Source organism: Gadus chalcogrammus, chromosome 1 (assembly GCF_026213295.1).
Source record: "Gadus chalcogrammus isolate NIFS_2021 chromosome 1, NIFS_Gcha_1.0, whole genome shotgun sequence".
NCBI lineage: Eukaryota > Metazoa > Chordata > Actinopteri > Gadiformes > Gadidae > Gadus > Gadus chalcogrammus.
The window spans coordinates 4172076-4190440 of NC_079412.1; positions in this window are offsets into that span (position 1 = coordinate 4172076).

Genomic DNA, 18365 nt, shown 5'->3' on the forward strand with positions numbered 1-18365 from the left:
TGTACAACTTCTGTTATCCAGCTTAAAACATTTCACATATATGCTATTGTTTGCATTCCGTTAAAGTTATTTAATTCCGAATAAGGTGAAGAAAAAATGGTCCGACATGAAGCTCATCACCAAAAAACGTGTTGCGGCTGTGAAGCCGGCCAAGCAAAAAACGGGAGGAGGCCGGTGCAGTGCGACTGCGGCGTAACTCACCGAGATGACCCTGACCATGTAGTGCGCCCTGATGTAGACGATGCCCAACGTTGCTATTTTGGAAAATAAAAGAATCGTGCGTGCCCCCAGGCCATCGGGCTACCATGTTCAGGATTGACATTCTGGCATCGCAAATAATCTGAACATTAACCGAATGGTAGCTTTTGCGGTTCATGTACGCGTAATCATTAATAGATGGTGGCTTCATACGCACATGGGTACAATCAACCGCACCAATCACATTTGGAAACCTAGCAATAGCATAAAAATCCCGTTTGATTCCAGTTTGCTGATCGTTAGTGTATGGGAATTTAATATAACGTTCAGAGAGGGACAGTATAGCTGCCAAAACTGCTGGCATGGTTCGGCTAATACTGTCCCCGATCTCCCGCTGAAAGGTCCCGGTGGCCAAAAACCCCAAGGTAGAGCACACCTGCACTGGCACAGGTATTGCGTTTGATCGCCTAGTTTCTCGCCTTAACTGTGGCTCCAAATCATTGCATAGCTCCATCAGGAGATGCCTTGGGAGACGAAAAAGAGCCATTCATCGCTCTCCATAAAAAAATCGGCGCGGTCTCGAAAAACTCTCTCTCGTCTTAGACGTGCGTTGAGGTCCTCTAACAGAGCCAGATCTGCCATCGCTGCGACTCGACCACCTATTTGGCAAAGCTCCTGTTTATATAGACAGCTGAATAAACATTTCACCTGTCACATTCTAATTATTTTCATAGCAATACTGTTTTTAATTAGGGCTGACTTGATTGTAATTGTTTGAACGGCTGGGCTAATTCCAATTTATTTAGTAATTAATACAGATGTGCAACATGGGCTACTTGTGCTGCACTATTCATCAGTGAAATACCCGTGTGTTGCGCCAAAAAAACTTGCGTACACGAGCTCAGACCTGACGTGAGATTTCATCGCAGCCTGCGCTCACGTTCAAATTGATAAATGCCAAGCTCAACGTTGAAATGAGCGTAGATCCATTTTACGCACGTTTTCTGTCGTACGCTCGTTTGATAAATGAGGGCCTCTGTGTCTTACACTCTCTCCCTCTCTCTCTCTCTCTCTCTCTCTCTCTCTCTCTCTCTCTCTCTCTCCGTCTGCCTCTTCCGGGTAGGCATGTATATCTGGGATTCATCCATATGCAATCTTTGCTGAATGGGGGGAGAACCCCAGCCCTCGGGCCGGGGTTGTCGAGGAAGCAGCTCTACCTCCAGGACACTAGCGGTGTTTCCGTAATGCAGTGAGGTTATGCACAAAGGCGGGCCATTACCGATGATTTGAATTCCAAATGGCTTGTGCGATGATAATAAAAAGAAACGGGTCAAGCAGGTCTGTGCTTGGAAGGAGTCTTTTCTAGTTTTTTCACTCTCTTTCTTCTTTTTTTCCATTGATTTCCCTGCGGACCGGGAAAAAGTTTAAGTAAAGCAGGATCAAACAATGCTTCAAACACGGCCTCAAAGCACCGCAGGCAGGCGTTGCATGTCGCACAAAATGGTGGGGAAGCCATTCATATGTAGAGGAAAAACCGGAGGCTGTCACAGTAGCTCACAAACACATTACGCAACACACACCTACATACTAAGCAGCGAGTCAATTAGCTTTGTTTACTGGAATGACCAGTCCCATGGATAGATGGATGGATGGATAGATATAGATTGTAGATAGACCGATATGGATATGGATGGTAGATAGTCCAATATATTGTTTGTTTGTTTTGTCTTGTTTTTGTTTTATTTATTTTTTATTTATTATGTTTATTTATTTATTTATTTTTTCCACAATGTCTTGTTTTTTTAAACGATTTATGATGACTATATGCTCTGTAAGGTGACCTTGGGTGTCTTGAAAGGCGCCTCTAAATGAAATGTATCATTATTATTATTATATATTGATGGATGGATAGATATAGATGGTAGATTGACCGTTATAAGGACAGAAGGATGGATGGATGGATGGATGGATGGATGGATGGATGGATGGATGGATGGATGGATGGATAATGAAGGTAAATAGACAGATGGATGGATGGGTGGATAGATAGATAAATACATCTTAAATACACAGATACATAGATAGGTACATAAATAGATTGTCGTTATTGTGATAACGATATTATCAATAACATGGTCATGAAAAACAATGAAAAAGAGATGGAAGGGCAGCATTTAGTCCTCACCACAGTAGGAGATCATATAATAATCCATAATTAATATGGCCTCAGATAGACAGCTACCTTGGCAGTATTACCTGCAGATCTGACAACAGTCTTTGTCGTAACAGTTGATCCCCAGTTATGCTATTTCTGTTCCTGTAAGTCTGCATCAATCACCTCACGACTCCCACAGCAGGTTCAAACCGAGACGGTAAAGTGCCGCGGCAGCTGTTTGGGTGGAGGTAGCGCAGCTTGTTGAGATTCTCCACGTGTACCTCGGACTCCTCCATCAACCCTTTCACTTCTTCATCCTGTCTCTCCTCCTCTCATCCCTATCTCTCATCCTCACCTCTCCTCCACTCACCTCCGGTCAGGGGGATAAGCCTTGGGCGTCTCAGTTAAATGAGCTTCCCTAATAAGGACTGCAGTTGAATTGGAGGGCAGCGTGAGTGGGTGGGTGTGTGTGTTTCCATGCGTGCGTACATTTGTGGTGTGTGTGTGTTTGTGTGCTTGTGTGTGTTGCCTATATTGTTTATATTAAACATCGTATGTGACATGAATATTCATGTGTTGAACTATACGCTATTATGGGTGTGTGTTCATTCATCTGGATGAAGATGTCCAACATGTTCGGCAGATGACTTTATATGGACTAGTTTAAGGGCTTCTGTAGCTCACACAGCATGAGTTTGAACCATTTGGCGTACAAAGATGTACAAAAACACGATAGGAAATGTCAAATAATTATTTTCCCCGAATGTATTTGTGTGTGCTTGTGTGTGTGTTAGCATGTATGGATGTGTGCATACACACATGTGTGTGTATGTGTGTGATGGTGTCTGCATGTGTGTGTGTGTGTGTGTGTGTGTGTGTGTGTGTGTGTGTGTGTGTGTGCGTCTGCGTTGTGTGTGCTTATGCATACCAGTGCAATAGAGCTAAGGTATTGGCTTCCTAAAACTAAGTTTCTAGTTGGCTTGACGAATGATGAACTAAAAAGAACAGAAGAGGGAATTGTTGATATACCACAGATGCATGCATGCATATTCAGACTTTAATTTTTTCACTAATGCAGACTGCAATGCAGAATGTGCAACAGGGACGCAATGCACAAGATTACCTTAAAATGAAGGGGTTAAGCTACACATCAATCTGGCACCAGTTCCCTAACAGGAGTTGCTAACAGCTACTATGGTTAGCAGTAGGCTATGAGGCAGATATTTAATATCACTGAATGAATTTTGTGTCAATTATTATTTTTTATTTTTAAATCCTTCACTGAAAGACAAACATAAACAACAGCTAACACACAAACATTAAAAGTGATAAAACTTGCAAAAGTTTAGTCTAAAAAAGGCTCATAAGTTAGGGTGACCAGACGTCCTCTTTTTCCCGGACATGTCCTCTTTTCGAGACCTAAAAAATGCGTCCGGCAGGGATTCCAAAAACGTCCGGTATTTTGCCTCGTCGCAAAAAAAAAAAAAATATATATATTATTGTTATTATTATGTTTTTATTTTTTTTTGCCTCGTCGCATATTTGTGTTTCTGGGTCTTTCACATAAACTACTAGTTATTACCATTGTATATGTCTATGGTTATTACGGCCTTCCAAGTTCTGGAAATGGTATCTCCCTTACGTTCCACCTTCTTGCGCGAGCTGACTGTAGAGAGAGTCTGTCATTGGGCGACCGATCTCATGTGCTCGTTGAGAAGGTGCCGTGTATAGACGGAATGAAACCCCCACTGAAGTACGTAGGCTCACGATGTAAGTTCACGGACGAACTAAAGAAAAAATACCCATGTTTTCGCCCCCCCCCCCCCCCCCCCCCCCCCCCCGCGACGAAGTGTCCTCTTTTTCACAAACTCAAATCTGGTCACCCTACATAAGTACACATGTGGTTTAACATCACAATAACCATCAGTATCAACATCAACATCACAGTTTAGCAGTTATCATGCACAGTTTGTTGCAGTACAGCCAAGTACTACTGTATGGCCTCTTATCTACACAGCAGCACGGAACCATCCGTTTAATATAATCTGAAAATGTCTGCTAGTGTCCCCCACCTAGCTTGAAGGGATGTCTTCTTCAGCCTGGCCACGTGGCATTGGCCCTTTGCTTCATGCAGTTCTTTTTCGTCTATGTTTCTTTAATTCTGCCCTCCCCCTCCCTTCCACCCTAATCTATGCCGTGTTGTTGTTTGTATACTTGTGCTGCTATCCTATTTCCGCTCTCTCCTTCCCATCTCTTCACCTCACATGGCGCCGCCCCCCCTCTGATCTCCGCCCGACGGCGGCTCCGACGCGAGACTAGTTCATCAGCTTCATTATGGCCGTGTTAATTCCAGATCCTATCTTTCTAAATAAAGTGTGTGATTTTGTCTCTTTGTGGTAACATCCCCTGGGTGCACTCGGATGGAGCTTATTTCCATCATGCGCCGGCTTCCACTTAGCATTGTAACACACTGCTTTTCAGCATAGCATAGCATAGCTTGCATCAGCACCGCGCAAGCTAATGGGGGTATCAGCAGTGGTTCCCTGCTTCGAGAGAAAAAAAAATAACGCGCACATAAAAAACATCAAAGCCAGCAATTCCCTCTGAACACAGAATCTGGGTGCACTCAGCGGGCACGCATGCCAAGACACACATTCAGGCAAACACACTTTCACACACACACACACACACACACACACACACACACACACACACACACACACACACACACACACACACACACACACACACACACACACACACACACACACACACACACACACACAAAGACACACAGAGACACTTACACACACGCATTAACGCACACGCACATGCACAGATAGACACACACACACACGCACGCACACACACACACACACACTCACACACACACAGACACACACACACACACACACACACACACACACACACACACACACACACACACACACACACACACACACACACACACACACACACACACACACACACACAAACACACACACACACACACACACACACACAGTGAGCTGGGTGCAAACAGCGGGCATGGGGGGATAGGTAGCTGCTCACATTCACAGAGCATTTCCATAAATGTTAATGATTTCCTTATTGTAGTCGGGGAGAAACAGCCGCGGGTGTGATTAAAATGATGAGCTGTCTTAACGCTGGGAGAGGGCGGTGAGGGCCAGATTGAGCGGGAAGTGGAGCGAGGCCAAGGGAAGCACTCATCATCATCATCATCATCATCATCATCATCATCATCATCATCATCATCATCATCATCCTCGTCATCATCACCATCCACACCATCATCACCACTATCACCATCATCATCATCATCATCATCAAAATCTTCCTCCTCCTCCTCCTCCTCCTCATCTGCATCAAAGTTGCCTGAGGCTTTGATGCTTGTTGGTGTTGTTGTTGTTCATGTAATGCTTAATCCATAGATTTAGTTTCAAATCATACATAAGCGTATGTAAGTCATATCAGTCTTCCTCTCTCTCCCCTCTCTCATTATCTATTTATCCACCATAAATACATGCACTCTTAAGTAGGGCTGATGATACAAACGGCCCCCATCCTCCCCACCCGAGGTAACACCTCCACCCTGGAACGGCTGCGCCCTCGACCCTGACCGCGGGGTGCATGGGAACTGGGTCAGGAGACAAACCGTAGGAACACTCTCCAATGAGCCGGAGATGGATGAATGCAAGATGGTTCACGTGATGACCTGCTGCCGTCTTCCTGATCACAATCACGATGGGGATCCCAGCGGAGTTTGAAGACGAAAGATAACATAGATTGGATAATGTTCGGCTTTTTCATTCTCTTTCAAATATGTGTGGGGAGTATACTATTTGTGTGGGGAGTATATTAATTTCCATACTATGCACAATATAAACTATACTATAGATACTATACTACTATACTAAACTATACTATACAATATATACTATACACCTACTGTAACAATATATACTATACAACTACACTATACTATCTGTACTATACTATGCCATATATACTATACTATACTATATATAATATACTACTATACTGTACTATACTATAAATCTCACGATGAACAAAGGACTGGTGGATAACAGCGTGCCTTAACTCTTTATTTATCTATTCCTGGACTGGAGGATTCTGATCAGTATCAACCCCACTATCACAGAACGTATGCCGACCTGCAGAACTCAAATACATAACAACACTCGATTCAGCTCCGTCACTGTTAAATCGGCATCTTGCAATGTACCATGTGACATGGAACTGAAAAAGTCTGACAAAAAACCATCAGTACACACTTAACTGACAAGGGACAATGGGATTAGTTGTGAGCAGGGGATGGCACTTCTCATTGACTGATAATAAAAAAAAATCTTCCTGGTTTCCTGACTCAACTTAATTTCCAATTATGTGTGATGCAATAGCTGCAGTCGTTTCCATGGCAAAACATTCAGAATATCCCCATCAAGTCCTGGTTCATCTTCTCCTGATCTGTTCTGTGTTGTCAGTGTGACAGACATACATTAGGAGAAGCATTCCCTGAAAGAGGCACAGCATGACAACACATCCACCAGATGCATATTATAGACCATATATTATTACATATTTCGTTATGCCAATTGTTACGACCCCTCCCTTTCGGCAGCTGATTACTTCCTGCAGGAGTTGGCTGAACGGGAGGGTCGTTAGGGCAAGTTGCTCACACCTGGCTAGGCCTCTACCCAAGGTGATATAAGCCAGCCTGGTCTCATTGTCTCTCTCTCTCTCCTAGGCTCCACGCTGCTACAGGTTGTTGGTTCTTGGTTCTTTTGATGGCTTCCTTTTACACTCAACAGCAACACACACATCTCAACTCATCCATGCACCACATTCACCACTGATGCTCACCACTGATACTCTCCACACCTCATGCTATAGGTAAATATGATTGTTTAAGTGATATTAAAACCTTTCATTTATCACTTTCAACCTGACTTGCCTCCCCTCCTTGTCACATATGCTGAGCCAGTTTGTGACGAGTGGGGGCTCGTCCGGGATCCAGTACTAGGATTAAAATGGCTTAAATTTTGACTGTACTGGTAAATTGGCCCGGTTTAGGTTGGTGTGTGCTTCCTCCTCTTGCAGACAATGGTTTTTGGTTTGCTTTGTTGGAGTGTACACTACTTGTTGTTGGACATAGCTGACTGTGCTGTGGTTAATCATCAACTGTTCTGGGAGGGGAAATGTCAGGTTGTTGTCAGTGCTGGTTATTTCTTGTAGGAAATTAAAGGAGAGGTATTTGGTCCATTTCTGTTTGTGGTGAAGGTGATTCGATTTAACTGGGGCTTTGCGGTTAGCCCTACCTGGGGTATGTTGGTATCTGTTGGAGCAGGAGTTTCTACCCCCTGTTAGGTTTGGTAGCGGGTTCCTCTAGGGGACTCGTGGTGATCAATTTAGGTGGCGGCGAAGGTGGGTAGAGCTATTAGCTCGGGAGCACCTCTAGGGTTGGGAGTGGGTTGCCAGTCCTCTGGTTGCCTTCTTCACACCGCTGGTTTCGCGTGCATAAGTACCCCCCACCATTAACTGCACGAAGACTAGGGCAAGTTAGTTAGCTAGTTTTAATGGTTGTAGTTAACATCAGGATAGGGGTGGGGCTCCTGTTCACCTGTTACCTCAGGTTTTGGGTTTTCGGCGTGTCTCAGTCAAGAGTTGTAACTTGTTAGGCTGATTTGTTTTTGAGGATGGCTTCCCTGGTGGAGAGTTTCATCCAGGAACCTTCACAGGCTTTGCTAGAGCAGTGCACTAAAGAACAACTTCTTAGGATAGCAGAGCACTATGTAGTTGACATTCCAGATAAGAAGTTAAAGGAGTGTGAAGACCTGCTTAAGGGATGGTCTGTTTGAGGCTGGAGTTTTGTGCTGGCAGCCAGTTAGCAGTCCAGTGATTAGTGTAGTGCCTAATCCTGGAGCTCTAACATTTGAACAACAGAAGGAGTTGCTGCAGTTGCAGTTAAAACAGCAGTTAGAGTTGGAGAGGTTGAAATTTGAAAAGGAAGTAGAGTTGGAAACTATAAAGCATAAAACTGAGTGTGCCAAGTTGGAAATGCAACAGCATCAACTACAGCTGGTAAGAGAGGGTAAACTTTCAGATATGGGGAGAGCGGATAGTTTTGAGGCCTCAGGGGGCAAGTCCCAGGGTGACCTGGTTAATAATCTCCGCCTGCTTCCCAGGTTTAGTGAGTCTGATCCAGATTCATTTTTTTCTCTGTTTGAGAGGATAGCAGATGCTCGAGACTGGCCAGACATAGACAGAACGATGCTGTTACAGTGTGTTCTGACTGGAAAAGCCCAGGAGGCTGACTCTGCTTTAAGTGTATCAGAAAGTAAGGTTTATGACAGTGAAGGCAGCAGTGTTAAAAGTGTATGAACTTGTGCCAGAAGCATATCGCCAGCATTTCAGATCTAGGAAGAGGCGGGATAATCAAACCTACACTGAATTGGCCCGTGATTTGACTTCCCAGTTTAGCCGCTGGTGTGCAGCATCTGAGGTTGTTACATTTGATGATCTCTGCAACCTGGTGGTACTGGAACAACTTAAAAACTCTGTACCTGAGCGGGTGGCTACCTACATTACTGAACATAAGGTAAAAACCCCGAGAGATGCTGCAGTCTTGGCTGATGAGTATGTTCTAACACACAGAAGTTTCTGTGACACAACGGGAGCAGCTGGTCATAGAAGTGACACTTATTCTAGGCCAGTTAAGATAGAAACAGCTAACGAGGCAGATCGGCAAAAGTTTACTCAGGGTGGGAGGAGTTCAGTAGTAAATTCTGACACTTGTAGGTACTGTCAGGCACGGGGGCACTGGAAAAAGGAGTGTCCAGTGCTGAAAGCCAGGAGGTCCTAAAAAGAGGTCCTTAGTCCGTAGGTCCGTAGTCCGTAGGTTCTTAGTCCGTAGTCCGTAGGTTCTTAGTCCGTAGGTCCGTAGTTCGTAGTCCGTAGTCCGTCGAATCCTAATTAGAGGGTAATGAATTGGTTGGTAGGAGATGTGTTGGTTGGTATGGAGATGTGTTGGTTGGTATGGAGATGAGTTGGTTGGTATGGAGATGAGTTGGTTGGTATGGAGATGAGTTGGTTGGTATGGAGATGAGTTGGTTGGTATGGTAAAGAGTTGGTTGGTATGGAGATGAGTTGGTTGGTATGGTAAAGAGTTGGTTGGTATGGAGATGAGTTGGTTGGTATGGTAAAGAGTTGGTTGGTATGGTAAAGAGTTGGTTGGTTGGGTTGATTGGAATTGGTTTGGCCATTTTGATTCATGCATTTACGTGAGTTTGTTTTGGTGTTTTGTTCGGCAGCCTTGTGATTTGATTTGGCCGAGATTTTGTATGTTGGTTGGCTGTGGAGGAGAGAGGCCATTTGGGTTCTTGCAGCTTTGCAGGAGTTGTGGCTGCAAGGGATGTGCTGGAGGATGCAGCCTGGAGGGAGTGCGGTACTGACTGTCAGTTATTGGTAACGTATGAACCATGACAGTTTGGGACATATTGACACTTTGTTTGATGTATAACACGAGGTGGAACCTCGTTCTTATGGAGGGGGGTGTTACGACCCCTCCCTTTCGGCAGCTGATTACTTCCTGCAGGAGTTGGCTGAAAGGGAGGGTCGTTAGGGCAAGTTGCTCACACCTGGCTAGGCCTCTACCCAAGGTGATATAAGCCAGCCTGGTCTCATTGTCTCTCTCTCTCCTAAGCTCCACGCTGCTACAGGTTGTTTCGTTCTTGGTTATTTTGATGGCTTCCTTTTACACTCAACAGCAACACGCACATCTCAACTCATCCATGCACCACATTCACCACTGATGCTCACCACTGATACTCTCCACACTTCATGCTATTGGTAAATATGATTGTTTAAGTGATAATAAAACCTTTCATTTATCACTTTCAACCGGACTTGCCTCCCCTCCTTGTCACATATGCTGAGCCAGTTTGTGACACAATATTCTCAATTAAATTACATAAAGAGAGAACTTTTTTCTCCTACAGTGAGTAGAATCGACCGAACAGCAGTTTGGTGTATTGATTTGCTGTCCATAAGCCCATCATTACATAGCAGCAAATGTAACGCAACAATTCACACAAACCCCAAAAAGCATTGTTTCAACTGACATTTCTGCAGAGGCCATCCTTCGCTTATTTAGAGATTCATGTTTTACCATAATCCATGTAACGTCACTAGTGATGTGTAGCTCTGTGCTATGCTGATCATTGTGATGCGAATTGAAGTGTTTGGGGAGAGTAATTGGGTAATTGGGAGATGACTGAAGCAGAGCATGTGCAGCTCTTGTTGTCGTACAGTAGGCACACACAGGTCGGTCGTCATTGGAGATAGCAGTTTAATCTCTTCTCAAAGTCTCCATGTCGTCCCACGCTCCTGTCTTGATCCACTTGGTAATATTCTGCACTTATGTTGTATGGCCTCACAATTTATTATCTATTTTGTAACACTGGGTTGCTTTGATACCTCGCACAGCTGGGGAGTTTCAATCTTTGTTTCGGCCTTGAAGCACTTGGATAACGTTTGAGCACAACTACTTTCCTATCAGAGAAAATATTGTGCCGCAAGATAAGATCATAAAACACTTGAATATCCTACCAAGCCTGTCAACGTTTAGGTTTGTGCAGGTTAGAAATACATGACAACTGAGACTAATTCAGCAGGTGGCGGATATTAATGGATACCTAATATATGATGGATCAACTCTTGGCTGACACTAATTGACTTGCATTTCAACATGAAGAGCTCTCAACACGTTTATTGCATTAGCATATGATCAGTATTCGTTGAGACGTATAATCTTCAGAAGCCTTGAATGTTGTGTTTCCTCCTTCTCTGCAGATATTCGAAGCGCCTTGTGTTGCGGTGAAAGAAACCAACGGAAGACATTGTGAAATGACCTCATTGGCTCAGCCAAGGAGCCTAACTGAATCACCGTGCACCGACTCAGCACTATGTCAGTTCTAAAGTTTATATAGCCGTGTTTAATTTGAATTTATATATTTATATTGACGTGTCAAGCTGTGTTTACCTCATGAATAATATAAAGCCTATTTACACAATCGTACTATTAAGCTATGAATATATGCATGATATAATACTGTTTGCACAAAATGGTGCATAGAACACATATTTGTCAGTCGCCTGCACTAAGAAATGGGGTTCCACTCCTGTTCTGCCCATGTTGGACATGGCTGGGCTCAAAGGATTATTTGCAGTACAACCATAAAGTAAATACAATTGCAGTAAATGCAACCGTGGTAAAATAAAATATTTTACTCGAGGTAAGCTGAACCAAACTATTTTCTTGTGATATAGGACCAAGCATCAGAAGTTTTTAGACTTTCAACCCACCTCTTTTCTTCTCTCTTGTTCTAAATCTACGTTAGATTCGTGAGGGCACATGAGAATGCTTAATACTTTATACTCAACATACTGACTTCATATTTACTCCGGCTATGAAGAGACATTCCAACTGTCAATGCAATTATCTCTGTTGGCTAAAGCTGTCCATGGTTGTGTTTTGCTTCCCGCTGCTTTTCTCAATTTCATAGCAGGCTTAAGTTTGCCATCTTATAAAGCGGTTGCATCATTTATGCATAATCCTTTCATTAAAACTATCTTGGAGTTGCAGTTGCATTTTTTTTTTGCCATCCACAGTTTGGGAATTTCTTGTCCCAGAAATAAAAACAGATCTGGGCCACGATGGCCCCTCTGTGAACTGAGGGGGGCGGGTTCAGCAATCATCCTGCCCTAAAGACACACGTTTAATACTGTTGCCTTTTATAGTCTTCTAATCACATTATTCTTAGAACGCTGTTCTCGATGGCCAATAAAATCAATGGAGGCAAATTATCCACCTTTCCACTACAACTGAACGGCAATATAAAAATTACAATCGGGGCTGCACGTGATTTGTAAATAACCGGATAATGCCTAGCCCAGCGTTGTGACGCAGCGCTCCCTCACCAGCGGCTTATTACGCCGGGCTCACGCGGAGCGGCGGTGAGAGGGTTTCAATCAGACGGGCTGAACGGATCCCCCTCACCTCCTGGTGCCTCCTCTCCCTTTGCGCCGCGTCCCAAGGTTGTCTGAATACACAAAGGCTTCATTATGACTGCGCCGTGATTTACACCGATTCCGCTGGCGCGTTAATGAATTGTTTTTTTGTTGCACCACAGGCATGCAAGGAAGGCTTAACAATACATGTTGGAGGGAGGGAGGTCGTTTTAAATCCCTCAGCCTCTTCCTTTTTTTCGTCTTTTTTCTGCCGGTCTTTATTTTCTGGGGGTGCCCTGTTGTGTGGTGATAACAGAATCCCCCCCCCCCCCCCCCCCCCTCACCCCACTCCAAAAGGGACATGATCGGCTTAATGTCATCCCCCACCCCCACCCAGTCAGTGAGGGGACATGTGGGGACAAACCCACATAAAGACACATCGTCACTGTGTCTTTTAAGATGTCGATCGGGGGGAAGCGTCTATGTCGTGTGACATCCAGCAGCCATGGGGGCGGGGCTTAGCGCTGTCATCAGAGCGGGTGGGCTGGCTCTGTCTGATAATTGGCCGTGGGAACCGGTGGCAACACAGCAACATGGCCCCGGTAATGAGATTAAAGATGTTGTGTTAGGTCTCACTTCGCCAAGGAGGGGGATTATCTTCCAGCGGCCCCTCCTAAGGTGAAGGAAAGGACAATTACTCAGACATGAGATTCATCAGTCCCAGTCCTTACTCTGCCTATGATTGAAATGAGGTTTCCCTGCTGCTGGGTCAAGACTCATTCCCAACGAAAATGAGCAATTTACTCAAAACCAGAGTTAAAAAAATGAGGGGCAAAGTCAATTGTTTTGCAGCAGAGTTCATTCTGTGGGTCTTGTGTTGCACAAATTGACAATAAATACTGTTAGGAACGCGTAGAAACAACCGCGGCTGGACTGACCCTGAACAATGGGGTACTTTATGAATCAAACATCAAAAACCAGAACATCCACATGAAAGTCTGAGGCGAGAATATACCAAAGCCAGACAACATCCCAGCGATGCTTCTTCTATACTCCTCTTTTAACGCATAAAAGATATGCCCAGCAAATTAACTTTTGACTGTGGGAAGATTAGGGGTTAAATGGTGCGGTTCCACTCCCAGATCTCTCACCAGGGACTTCCAAGCATGAACACACTGGCGGTTAGGAGACATGTCGAGCCAATGTCGCCATGCGATGTCTTTCAATGTGCATAGTGAAGCGCAGCAGGCTTTGTGAGGAACTGTATTACGTTCAGCCACTTCGCTCCAACAAACGATATTTGGTGTTTCTCCAGTACTGATATGTTCCTAATTGCGGTGCCATGGTTATTTGTTGTTTCTGCGTCTTCACCACCATGTGCCTCTACACCTTAGGTAGCCTGATTTGGTGTCGCTGCCTTAAGGCGATAATAAACTACCTGATGAGCAAAATTCCTCTTAAGTCATATGTTCTTCTTACCCTTTCCTAACTGCAAATATAGACATGGATATTTAGATGATTGGGCAGTGGGCAGTGGAGATGGGGGCGGGGTCCCCCTCACCAATGGGTTGACTGCTCTGAAGCCCTGGAAGACCGACGGCAAAAACACCCCTCATGCTTCACCTAAAGAACCAAGCAGGGAAGCAGGAAAGCTCCACTACTCACTTTGTTTTAAGCCTTTGACAGCATTTGATACTTTTAAACAATGTCCAAATTCTGTTTTTTCTAAAGATGCAAGAACGACATTGACGTTTTATCTTCTCTAGGTGAACATGATACATATTTCTGTGTTATAAATACATAGGTCTTCTCCTGTGGTCGTTAATGACTAGCAGTAGATTATCCAACAGAACCAGAATCACAATTAGACACTCAACATTTTCCTGAAGTCTTGATTCAAAATGTGTTTAAAACCTCCAACTGTCTGGTGACCAGCATGCATGGTTCACACAATGTTTTGAAGAAATATGAACGTAAATACTGCAACTCTGGTGGTAGATTACATTGCAATTAATTATGTCAGACAAAGACTAACAAAGGATGTGTAACGTGATGATGATATTTATATTAATATTATGTAGTATTTGACACTTAAGTCTTTTTCCGATCACATTGTGTTTCAATGGCAGAATCATGATTGAATGCTCATTTCATGTATTATTATGCATTTTTACTAGAGCTGTCAAGCGATTAAAATATTTAATCGTGATTAATCGCATTAATGTCATAGTTAACTCACGATTAATCGCAAATTATTTTTCTATGCTAAATATCCCTTGATTTTTTTGTCCCATAATTCTTCTAATTTTAATTCTCTTATCAACATGGTGAAGTGCATCGGCTTGCCTTGTGCAAATGATCAAAACAGGACGATACAAAAAAAGAGCCTATAGTGCAATTAAACGACTGCTTTGAACAAATGTCATTTGAACATAGCAGTCAGGCTACTGCTTCTTTGTTTTGAGCCAAAGAAAAAAAAAATATTTTTTTCTTTTAAATAAAATAATTGCGTTAATCGCGCGATAAAATTTTTAACGCCGTTAAAATTGGTTTGCGTTAACGCCGTTAATAACGTGTTTAACTGACAGCTCTAATTTTTACACATTAACTTTATTAATATGAAATCATTTAATATTTTTTCTAAATGAATATTATATAAATTACCATCATCCCTAAGAGTTCAGTATTCAACGGTCGTATGACCAAGCTAGGGCTGCAACTAACGATTATTTTAAGAATCGATTAATCGGTTGATTATTTTTTTGATTAATCGATGAATCTGATAAAAAAAATAAACATTTGTAATTGCTGCATCTTTATTCAAAAACTGAACATTACTTAAAATGCAAAGTGCAGACTGAAACAATATACAAAGTAAATAAGGTGCAAACTCTAACCATGGACCTATACAGAAAGAGTCAAACGGGTAAAAGTGATTCCGGAAAAGATTTAGTCAGAGGACCAATCACAGCCCTTGCCGTCTCCGTCCGTCTCCGTACGCATCGACGGATAGTTAAAGAATATTGGATGAGCACGTAGAGCTACGGAGATGGTCTCCGACAGGCTCTCCGTTGACGGAGAGGGCTCTCCGTGTTGTCTACTTACCGCACTTTACTTAGGAATATAAATCCACCTTTACCCTGCTGTCGAGCCCCCGTCCTCGTTACGGATGACTCAGACATGTTTTCTTTGCAGATGCTGTATCATCACCGTGGTGCTTCCGTGCCACGCCATTTCACCATTGCAAAGATTGCAAATAATAAAAATTTTAGCTTAATGCATTGTAAAGTACTCCCACAAAACACACAGTTTTTTCCGCCTCCGCCATGTTTAAAAATACAAGCTGTGGTCGCTCTCACTACAGAACATGGAAGGCTCGCTGTGGGTGCGCATGAAGCATGAAGTCGGTCAATTTTTGCTTGCCCTTCCTCTTGGTGATGTCCTCATCTCTAACTAACTGTAAAAGTATTAACTGTAAAAGTATTTTACAGTTGACAAAGAGTAGCCTATTTTCAAATAACCATGTGAAGGCTAGGGGTGAGGGCAAATGTCGATTCATGTAAGAATAGTGATACTGATCTTGTATAATTTTGAATAAATTTGAATGGCGAATCGATTTTTGATCGGATATCGAGTTTGAAATTAATCATTACTCTAAGAATCAAAATCATATCATTTGTGATATTCCAAAAGATTCATAGTCCCAGTGTAGACCGGCCCCTTTACTGATTTTCGCCTTCTTAGAACTAAATTCACTCTCTGAATAACTTTGTCTTAAGTAGAATATCTCTGTATCGTAAAAAGAAACAAGACATACCTCTGTCCGTATCTCTCCCAGACCCTGCAGTCCCCAGAAGTCATCTGATAACATAGTAGGACTGCTGGATCAGAGACCTCCCTCCACTATGTAGAGGTAGAGACTCAGCCAGCATCACCTCTGCCACTGCTCCCGTTCCTTCCCTTAGGACGTCCAGCCGGCAACATCCTATAAATCGACAGGTTAAACTAAAGGAATAGCAGCAATTAAGGCCAAATAAAGATTACTGCAACCCTACACCAAGCACAAGTCTTGGTTAAAGGGAAAGTGTATAGGATTTGGTGCCATCTAGCGGTGAGGTTGCAGATTGCAACCAAGTGATCAATTTGAAGAGGACCCGCTCACTATGTAGTTATCAACGGCTAATTCTAAGGGAATGAAAACACGATTCTTATTTTCATTGGATTACACACTTATTAAAGCTTAATTATGAACATTGTATTATGAACATTGAACATTCTCACTGTGATTCAGACAGTTCAACTTGCCAGATCTGTCCAATCATTCAATCACAGTCATATTCACTCATTAAGGTCACATTAGGGCTCTACCTATACTATACACGTTCATTTATGACTAAAGAGCTCAAGAAAATTCACTTTTCAGTCCCAAACACAAACATTATTTTATTGTGAATTTATGAACAGTTTTCACATTCATGATTTATCAATAGCAACAAGAATGGATCATCAACAGTAGCAAAACCCTTCTGAACTGTATTAAAAAAAGCAAATAGGAGTATGAATAAATAACATGATGTGAATAAGTCTGACTGTAATTGTTTTTTTCTGCCTTTCCAGTGACTGCACTTGCTGTACATAATATGAATCAAGTCATCTAGCTAAAAAGAAAAAAAACATATTCGTACTTTACAAAGTTCATATATATATATGTATATATAAATAAATAAATATATGTATACATATATATATATATATATATATATATATATATATATATATATATATATATATATATATATATATAATATATTCAGGTCCAGTGTATCCAAAAGCCTCGTAAATAGGGGAAAACATTTTGGAATTAATTTGTGAATTCACACAATCGAGAAATATTGTGTATCTTCGACAAATCAAAGGGTGGAGAAACAGGAGAACCAACTGTCTACAGGTAATCTTTATAATAAAAGACAATATCTCATTGGGGCTGGTCTCAAAGCCTTTAAATATATTTTGATATAAACACTAACAATAACCTTCTTAACAATTCTCATTACTATGTTTCACACTTTATTTTATACTCTCATAACACTATGTACGGATATAGAAATATTCTTCTGTAAACAACATTTATTTATAGATAGATACTTCCTTGTTATTTCCTCTAAAGTATTATTGCACCAAAATGAATCTATTGCTCATGTTGATTCCCCAACAGTAACTTGTACACTGTAGATAATCCAACATTTATTTAAATAGTGTTTTCTTCCTTAGAGAGATAGCGTTGTGAGACTGTAGAATAAAGTGCGTCGTTCAATTCATTCGGAATAACGACGGCGTCTCCATGACGACGGTCGTTTGTGCGCTTGGCGGCTCCGGACCCCCTGAAAGGGGGCCACCCAGGGCGGAGTGGGGTCCCCGTCCGTTCGTCCAGGGCGGAGGGGTCGGTAGAGGAGGTGGAGGAGGAGGAGGAGGAGGAGGAGGAGGAGGAGGAGGAGGAGGAGGAGGAGGTGGAGGAGGTGGAGGGGGAGGAGGAGAAGGAGGAGGATGAGGGGGAGGAGGAGGAGGCGGAGGAGGAGGAGGCGGAGGAGGAGGAGGAGGAGGAGGAGGGGGAGGAGGAGAAGGAGGAGGATGAGGGGGAGGAGGAGGAGGCGGAGGAGGAGGAGGAGGAGGAGGAGGGGGAGGAGGAGGAGGAGGTGGAGGTGGTATTTATTAATAGCCTCTGTGGAGACCTGGCAACTCAGGTGAGCCCTATAGCACCTCTTTATTCTTCTTCATGTCTTCATGGCACAAGTCATGACCCCCCCCCCCCCCCCCCATATCTTTCTATATGGATTGGAGGAGGGGGGTAAGGGTTGATTTTGCGTGTCATTTGGAAACATACCCCTACGACGCAAGCCTTTTGGCCACTTCAATATGTTACATTATTTTGATAAATGACCTCTGATAGGTTTGATATCCTACT